This window comes from Macrobrachium nipponense, chromosome 32 (genome assembly GCF_015104395.2).
Source record: "Macrobrachium nipponense isolate FS-2020 chromosome 32, ASM1510439v2, whole genome shotgun sequence".
Lineage (NCBI taxonomy): Eukaryota > Metazoa > Arthropoda > Malacostraca > Decapoda > Palaemonidae > Macrobrachium > Macrobrachium nipponense.
The window spans coordinates 37138599-37148434 of record NC_061094.1 but is presented as its reverse complement, the minus strand read 5'-3'; the positions used below and the strand labels follow the sequence as shown (position 1 = coordinate 37148434).

Genomic DNA, 9836 nt, shown 5'->3' with positions numbered 1-9836 from the left:
TCATTTTTTAATAGATCTAATGGGTGGAGAAGGACTGTTATGCAAACCAAAATTAGTGTTCCTAATATTTATTCTTTATTTAACTTAAAACATAATTTACATCCAACAGAGAACGTCAGGGAGAAGAATACTCTTGTCTAGCACTCTGAAAGATTAACAGCGGGAGTAGGATCTCCATCGCGAGCAAGGATCCACGGCCCAGGTATACCTTCTCTCCCTAAATTAGAGACGTGCCATCATGAGACAAACTTGTACAGGTCAAGGGGACGAATAACCAGACTAAGAACTTGGATGCAAGTGGAAATCGTAACACTTGAAGGGTCCGTGCTGGGAAGACACCCACAGACTGGAAGACACCCACAGACTGGAACACGTTCACGTACTTGAAGGGGAGGTTCACGTCCATACTGGGAAGATGGAGAAACGCCTCTCTCAGAAGATTGCCTGGCCACAGTGGAGGAGAGCCGTCACCGAAGGAGGACATCATGGCATTTGGACTTGTACCTAAAGTCAAGGGTCTCCGTGACAGGAGAGGTGGCGAAAAAGACCTGCCACCTCCTACAGCAACCAGAAGGCCTCCTCAGGACACGTATATGTGATGGATATTTTAGAATTTCCATGAAAATCCAACTTGGAAGAAATAGGAAAAGAGATTGCCCTTCAGTCAAAATGTCTTGCCCCATCGGGCCGACCATCTGCTAGCAAAAGAAATACGGAATTCTTCCCAAACACAGTCCATCCCATCAGCCAACTCCAAGAACACCACTTCTGATGGGTTGCCAACTAACTGCGATGATGTTATGGATGATGATGGAAGTTACATCAGGGCAACAGGAGGAGGACGATCCATCCACCAAGGTGGACATCACAGGCAGAGATGTATTGGGTATGACGTCACTCCATTAGGACTGGTAGCACAAGTCATGGTCTCGGTGACAGCAAAGATTGCGAAAAAGATCATCTGCCAGTTCCTACGGCAACCAGAGAGCCTCCCCAGGAACCGTGATGGATAGCAAAGAATTTCAAAGAAAATTCATCGTCGAAGAAATAAGAAGAGAGATACCCCTCAGTGGAACGATCTCTTGCCCTATGACGAGGACTGCTAGAAACTCTGGGACACCATCTACCAAATACAATCTCTCCATCCAGGAACAACTCCTGGAAGAACACTTTCTGATGGGTTGACAACAGACCACAACGTCACGGCAACAGGCAGAGAGAGCTGTCACCGAAGCGTACGTCGCAGTCAGAGAGGTTTCGAGAATGCCGTCACAGCATTCGGACTCGTAGCCCAAGTCTAGGGTCTTGGTAACAGCGAAGATGGTAAAAAAAGACCTTCTGCCACCTCTTAAAGCAACCAGAGGGCCTCCCCAGGACATACACGTGACGGATAGCGAAGAAAATCCATCGTCAATGAAATATTTAGAGATACCGCCCCTTAGTCGAACGAAGCACCGTTAAGCTGTAGTAAACAAGGCTGAAGCTATGACGTCACAGGGCCATTTGTGACGGCACAGCAGATTACTGTAGAGAGAGAGAGAGAGAGAGAGTGAGAGTGTGTGTGTGTGTAGTGCAGAAAAACTTAACGGTAAAAGTCCTTTTTGTTAGGTATGAAAAATACAAATTGAATAAAAAATAATTAATTATAATAAAGCCAAAAGCTTAATTATCCTTTAAAACTGCCCTTCAGTTTACATAGATTGAACTTTTTCTATGGGCTAGATGAATGTTTATCTAATCGTTTATCCCAGATTAGCTTTTCAATGTTTTTGACGAAAGTACTCGAGGTTGTGAGGCAGTAACACTGAATTCTTGCCGAAGAACCATCCACGAAAAAAATTATCTGGAAAACCCTGACGAGAGATCTGGTAGATCATAGCTCAGTCAGTCGGGTTTTAAGACCCTTTTTTCGTAAATTCGCTAAATTAGCTGCTACGTCCTGTGATAACAGGTACCCATAATCTACGAGTTATGGTGTATCGTGTTACTTCCTCATACCTTGAATACTTTCGACTTATCAGACCTTTCGTGACAAACTTTTTCGTAAAGGTTTACAGACCTTTTCCTTGTAATTGAAGAATCTCTGTCCTTTCCATTGTCGACGACGTTGTTCTCTCAAATCTGTGGTCTATAGTTGACTGGTGTTGGTGTGTGCGGCCAAAAAATAATCCAGTGTCACTGCCTTATATCTTGAGTTTTTTTTGGCTTCATAGTGATGAACAGGGTAGTTTTCAGTCTTTTCAACATTCAGCTCCCTGCGATGGTACCTAAAAAATAAATGACGGCCATGAACAAGTTGCAGAAACACACCAGTGCTATATTAGAATACAGAGATGAGACACTATACTCTGGAGATTAGCAGTCTCTTTACAAGCTAATCCATCACACAGTTTACAGAGAACTTTATTGGTTAATACTGGTTAATGGTTGTTAGAAACCAAGAGTGGATTTTAAAATGTTGAACCTACAGTGCAACGTAAGAAGTGATTCCAAACTTTCAGTAATGCCTCGTGCAGCAATAATTCCTACAAGTTTAAGAATGCGAATGGCTATTGTGTCGAACATAGACAAGGAGCTGCAAGAGCCACGGAAAATATTAATAAGTTATAAACAAAAACCGGAAAAGGCAAAGTACATGAAATCCACTAACCTTCTACATTACATTTAGTGATAACGATGAAAAATCATGTATAGTTATGGAGTGCACACAAGGAATACCCATCTTTGTGAGGTTTGTGCCACTTCACAAGTTAAGGTTGGATTACATCAAGGATCACCTTGAAGCAGTTTTGATGGGAAATACGCTATTGGAACTGCTGTTGGTAGATAACCAGGTTATATATAACAGCAAAGGCAGAAGGGGAATTGTACGAGATGCAATTCTTGACAGTAGTGCCATGGAAAGAGCATGACTGAAGGTCAATGCTGCAAAAACATAAGTAAATCAACTGTCGAGAGGGTGCTAAGCTCGCGTAAAAGGAGACTAAAAACGTTAAAAGTTAGCACTGAAGACCATTTATTCATGAAAATTATAAACTGAAGCTGATCAATAGTTTTAAAATTCTATAGGCATCCCCTACAAACTATTATTGGTCAGTTACACTCCAAACCATCAATTAAAACAAAGGATATTTTCGAAAGTATCCATCCCCCCATGCAAGCCTTAGAAAATTAATTTTTCACAGGTAGCTAAAACCATTCTCCTTTCGTTAGTAAAACCAAGCATAACTGACAACTAAATAGGGAAAAATGATATTATATTCTTTGTCCCAAAACGTAACTGAAATACATCCTAGTGCCAAACGTTAGAAACATAGAAAAAATGTTATAGGACAAAAAATTTTTTTTTTTTTTCGCTGTCTGGCCCAAGAGTCACCAGTACTACTATGTTTTATCACCGAAAATTCATTTATCAGTAATAGTACCATATACAGAAACTGAAAATAACAATTGCCTCAGGTTGTCGGTAAAACATCATCATCCCTATGAATAGAGGAAGATGAACGTCAAGTGAATTGGAGCTGTCTACTGAGCAACAATGCAACCCTTCAAAATATCTACCCGTGAAATGCTGCTTTGCCTTTTAACCGAGGATCGCTCATTTTAACAAACGAGCAATAGCATTTTACGTAAAGGTGCGTCCACACAGTCGAACAATGTCCGACGGGCAAACAATGTTACCATATCATTGGTGAAGCAGGATGACGTCATAAGCGTTGGAACTATGGAAGTAGATCTGGCAACAAACATTGGTACCAGGTGAGGTTGTTATACCACTATTTTTACTCTGCTCACAAGGCAAAGACCGGCAGACCATTGTTAATTGGAAACACAGGTGCGTCCACACGGTCGAGCAATGTTAGATGGACAACCATTGTTCCCAATTAACAATGGTCTGCCGGTCTTTGCCTTGTGAGCAGAATACAAGCACTGGTATACAACCTCATCTGTTACCACTGTTTGTTGCCAGATCTACTTCCATCGCTTCAACGCTTATGAAGTCTTCCTGCTTCGCCTATGATATGGTAACAATGTTTGTCCGTCGGACATTGTTAGACCGTGTGGACGCACCTTAAAGGAGAAAGAATGTTCATAGTAGGGAAAATCAAATACAATTGCCGCAAATTCCTAAAAGTGATTGAAAGTACATTCGACATTATTGAATTTTAACTTCTACTTTCTATATAGCCTATGTATTATTTAATTTTAACTTCTACTTTCTATATAGCCTATGTATTATTTAATTTTAACTTCTACTTTCTATACAGCCTATGTTTTTTCAGTTCAATTCTGCACTACAGTTTAAAATGTACTTTACATTAGCAGAGCAACACTCAATTGGCGTTTACTCTAGGAATAAAAGCCCTTGCAATGACAGAACCTATGACTAATATAGCCCTAAAAAACGCAAAAGGCTTAGTGGATATACACAGTACCTTCAAGATGACGACTTAATGCGTCCTCGTCCATCATAGAATAATTACTTATCGAAGGTTCCACCTTGGTCAGATAGCTCACAGACTTACCAATAATTCCTCGTCATTAGTAATATCAACCCGATTAGGCTTCATTTCTGTCGTCTATGAGGAACCTGTAACCGAAAATTTTTTTTATTGCAAATTAAGTTTTGCAAATTTTCCTTACATAATTACCTACCATCGGATAAAATGACTATTTCATGGTTAAGCCTAACTTATATACCTTTGGAACTTAAGGAAATCTTTGACTCCCCGTATAGGAAAGTTAATAATTATTACCAGATTAATTTTTTTTTATCAACAAACCAGTCAAATGGCTCCTACTACTTTAGAATACCAGATCCATTACAAAAATAGCTCGTGGCATTAGGCACCCACAGTTAAATACTGCATTTCAAGGAAATCTCAATTGCTGAGATCGGCCAGAATGCCAGCTAAATTGTGATGCCACTGGAGAAATCTGCATAGGTCTCTTTCCTACATAGTGCTACCAACTATGTACTTAATGGAAAGCTTTCGAATCTGTGTTTTTTTATTTACTATTTATCTGCTAAACTTATATGAAGCAAAAAAGGAACTGAAAATCCCTTACTAATGGAGGTTGATTTATAAGTATCCATGCAGAGACTCCAAACTTCTATTATGAAATAAGTAGTACTGTATGGTGGCGTTTACGAGCCAGCAGCAATTCTTACCGTGAAACTGCACAGTAATTGGGAATTTCCATAAACATTTGAGTTCATAGTCAACTTCTGCAGTTTTTTTTATTAACAATTTCACTCTAATGATATTTTGTCGAATCAAAACTACCAACATGTTTCACCTTACATAAAATTACCGAAAGTAACCATGACCTTATATAGGACATTTTGTTAAGTGATTTAAGGCGAGTTTTGAGTCTGTTAAGGTTGCGACCCAATATTTATTTTATTTTACTTAAGGTTGTTAAGGTTGGATTCCACCATGGGACAGGTGATTTTGTGGAATGTTATTTGGTTTTTGGAATGCTTTTATCTGCAGCATTTATTATGAAGTTTGAGAACGATTCACATGTAGTATTGTGATCTTCGTTTTGTGGGAATGGTGGTATGTTTCTAGTGTATAGGAAATATTTATCCCAATTAGCTTTTTGGATATTATATCTTGTAGGTGGCCATATTTTGATATTACTTAAGTAGTTCAGAATGATTGGGAAATGGTCACTTGTGTATGAATCGTCTAGGACATTCCATTCAGATTTCTCGTCTACATCATTTGAAGATAATGAAATGTCAATTGAGGAAAAGGTTAGGTGTGTATTTGAAAAGTATGTTGGAACTTCATTTTCATTGAGACAACACAGGTTGTGTTTCATTATAGTTTTTACTATGTTGATTCCGGATATGTCAGTGAGGTTATTAGTAACCCATAATGGATTATGTGCATGAAAATCTCCTTCTATAAGTAGGGGCTCCTGTATACTTTTGCTAATAAGTTCAGAAAAATCACTGGAATTTGCATTGAAATTTTGTTGGTTATATAAATTACAGATAGTGATTTTACTTTTGTCAGGCATCTACAGTTCAATAGATGTTATTTGATATGGCACAGATGGTATGTCGAAAGGTTCATATGTTATGCTATTATGAACGTATATAGCTGTGCCTAATTTTCCACCGTCAGTTGGTGAATAACAGGCAATTTTATAGTGTTTGATATTTGTAGGGTTACTTCCTATATGTTGCAGACATATGCACATTGGGTTGTAGTCTCGTATGATTCTTTGTAATTCACCCAGACGTAGTCGGGTTAAGAGGCCATTTATATTCCACTGAATAATTTTATATTCCATTATTGGGAGGAATTGGTGGTAAATTCTGTAAATTTATTGCGGATTTTACTTTGCCTCGTAGTTTATATGCATTTGAATTTATTTGTGGTTTTTTAATCGTTGTATTTTTATGTTGGTTATTAGATTCAGCAGTTGTTTGTTTTTCGTAATTGAATATTAATAAGTCTATTTTTGATTATATAATTTCCTTTTTGTATTTTAAGGATTCAGAACATAATTCGTTCTCATGTTGGTGTGTTAAAGGGGCATTTCCATTAAGTTTAATAAAATTGGTCTATACCAATTTCGGTACTGTGTCATCTGTCTAGGTGGTAAGTTGGTTATATTTACCTACAAAGCGCTCATTACACCCACAAGACGAGCAGTCTGGTGTGTTAATTATTAGTTCAGAAGTATTGATCTAGCTTTAGAAATTTCTGGTTTTGTAATTCTATTGGGCTTTTTCTGTAGTGACAAGGACTGTCGGTTTGAGGGGTTATTTGTTTTGCTGTTGTTAATGGAGGGTCTTGTGGATGGTTGGGGGGTGATAGTTATATTTTGGTTGGGTTTAATGGTATGATTTTCATTAGTAATATTTGATGGGAAATGTAAAGAGTGATTAATTGTTTCTTTACTGTCCAGATGTTGGCTGTTTGATTGAGAATGAGGGTAATTGTGTATTTTCCACTTGTGATGATGGTTAGTATAATATTTTTTTAAATGTTCTCCTGTGTGTAGTTGGAGTTTCTTTGGATTAATTGTAATTTTCAATATTACAATTTTTTTTTCCATAGGTGGAGTTCGTTCTAGTATTCTTTTCTTGCTGTCAGTTCGATTATTATCATAATTTAACTCCTCTTCCATTGGAAGTTCTTTTCCATGGATAACTGAATCATCTATGTTAGTGGTGGTATTGGTTGGTATAATACTATAATATAAACATAATAAGCAAAATAGTTGTAACAAACATAACAATTAACCACATTAAACCACTATATAACAAATATACAGCCAAATTTAGAAAAACAGTAATAGCTGAAAAAATCGCATCATGGAAAGAATAAGTCTCAAACATATCTTCAAACACATCCACAAGGGATATCTGGCAAAAGATAAGGAAAATCAATGGAAAACACATAAGACCTCCAAGAAGTGCAATACATTTAAATGGAAAAATATACTACGATACTTACGAAATATCAAATATAATTGGAAAGTATTTTGAAAACATCAGTGCTTACTCTAGCCTAGATATACATTTTCAAAATATCAGAAAACAAAAAGAAGATATAATACTCAATTTTGAAACTCTTGAAGACCTGGAATATAATTATATTTTCAACATGGATGAACTAGATAATGCCATCAACTCATGTCATCCCTCCGCACCAGGATATGATAAAATATCATTTGAAATGATAGAAAAAATAGCTCCTATAGCTAAATTATATTTATTTTAATTTTATAATAGTATCTGGCTAAAACGTGTCTTTCCTGATAAATGGAAACATGCCATAATAATTCCAAAAAATAAACCAGGAAAGGATGCAAGTAATACATCCAATTATAGACCGATGTCCCTAACAAGCTGCCTACGCAAAATCTTAGAAAAAATGGTTAATGCACGATTAACGTATGTAATAACCAAAGAACCCATTTTAACACCAACACAATCAGGTTCAATAGCTGGCAGATCAACCCTAGATCCCTCAACACATTTAGAAGATCACATCAAAAAAGGTTTTGAAAAAAAAAATTGACAGTAGCTATATTTTTCTATATAGAAAAAGCATACGATACAACATGGAAACATAACATCATGCAAAAACCCAACTCCAAGGGACTAAGAGGCCACTTACCGATATTTATTAAGAACTTTTTAACAAAGAGAACTTTTCAAGTAAGAGTAGAAAATTCCTACTCAGTAACCTATAAACTTGAAGAAGGAATCCCTCAGGGTAGTGTCTTGAGCTGTACATTGTTTGCTTTAGCAATCAATGTCATTACTCTAAATTTACCAAGTGGTGTAAAAAACAGTTTACATGTTGATGACTTTGTTATTTACTATACCAGTAGTAATTTGAGACATGCTCAGAGAGTTCTCAGTACTGCCATTTCAAATATATGTAGTTGGACAAATTCAGTTGGATTTAACTTTTCAACTGATAAAACAAAAGCAATCATCTTCTACAAAGACAAAAGATGGCTAAAGAACCAAACAATCAAACTTCACCTTTATAGCACTGAAATACAATTTTGTACAAAAATCAAATATCTAGGAGTTATATTTGATCAACATTTAAATTGGAAAGAGCGCATCAAATACATTAAAGCCAAGGGCATCAAAGCCCTTGCCATATTGAAAAAGTTATACACACACTAATTGGGAGCAAAGCGAGACATTTTATTAGTGACATATAGGCAACAGTCTTATCTATAATAGATTACTGCATGTCCAATATATTAATCCACCTCAGAATCTGGATTAAAAACTCTCGCATGCAGTGCACCATGAGGCGTGCGATTGTGCACATGGCATTCCTATCTCCCCAACAAACTCGCTTCTGGTAGAAGCAGGTGTGCCCCTTGCCCTTGAAACATCACCGTAATTTGATAGCAATACGAAGACGTCTTTCACTGCAAGCAGAAACGTCTCCTGCAGCTGACTGCTTTCAAAATTGTAATCCAGTAACAGAAGTTAATAGTACTAGCTCTTTCCCAAAAAGAGCCAAATACTAATGAACTTGCATAATATAGATACCATTTTTCCCACCAATGGAATTGCCACCACCGTGGATTTTAAAACGAGTAAAGATATGTACCTCCCTGTACTTACCTGCTTAAAAAGCAAATGACAAGCACAGAAATGTACCACCAACATGCTTTTTGGAGCACATTAGAAGAAAAGGAAACAAATTCGTGGTTATATACAGACGGCTCCAAAAATAGTGTTGGAGTAAGAGCATCTGCATATTCGAAAAATATGTTAATCAAAAGAAGCCTACCTTTAATATCATCAATATTTACTGCTGAAGTCACAGCCACACAGATGGCCCTTGATATGATGTCTGAGGCAAAAGCAAATGTCTCTGTTATTTTCAGTGACTCACGTAGCGCTATAGATGCTATAAAACAATATAAATCAATATAACAAATAGTGCAGGAAATACAAATAAAAGTTCATCAAACTCCTCCAATCAGGATTATCAATAGAAATATGTTGGATCCCAGCACACGTGGGAATAAAAGGAAATGAAAAACAATGCAGACACAGCTGCCAAATTGGCCTGCACTATCCCTCCAACAGTTACACATGCCACAGTGTCAGACTGGATAACATCAGTTAAACCATTGATATACCAGGATTGGAAAAGAGAATGGGCCTCAGTGCCAAACACAAATAAACTTAAAAATATAAAAAACTGAAGTGTGTGCATGGCAGGACATCTTCGCAAAACAAAAAGAAAGATCAAAAGAGGTGATCCTAACAAGGCTCCGTATAGGACACACAAGATTCACGCATGGTCACTTGATATCAACACCACATG

At 37.1% G+C, this 9836-nt stretch overlaps 1 long non-coding RNA gene across 3 annotated transcripts in view; it reads right to left on the bottom strand.

Annotated features, from left to right (window-relative positions):
• Positions 1 to 1342: 1342 nt before the first annotated feature.
• Positions 1343 to 9836, bottom strand: part of LOC135207122 (uncharacterized) — a 109041-nt gene continuing 100547 nt past the window's right edge. For 2 of the 3 annotated variants that reach the window (XR_010312885.1, XR_010312884.1), the window contains exons 2-3: positions 4437 to 4591; positions 1632 to 2267 (exon numbers count right to left, since the gene is read on the bottom strand). This is a non-coding gene — a long non-coding RNA (uncharacterized LOC135207122). Of the gene's footprint in view, positions 1525 to 1631; positions 2268 to 4436; positions 4592 to 9836 lie in introns of those variants that run through there. The other variant, XR_010312886.1, reaches the window with a different exon arrangement.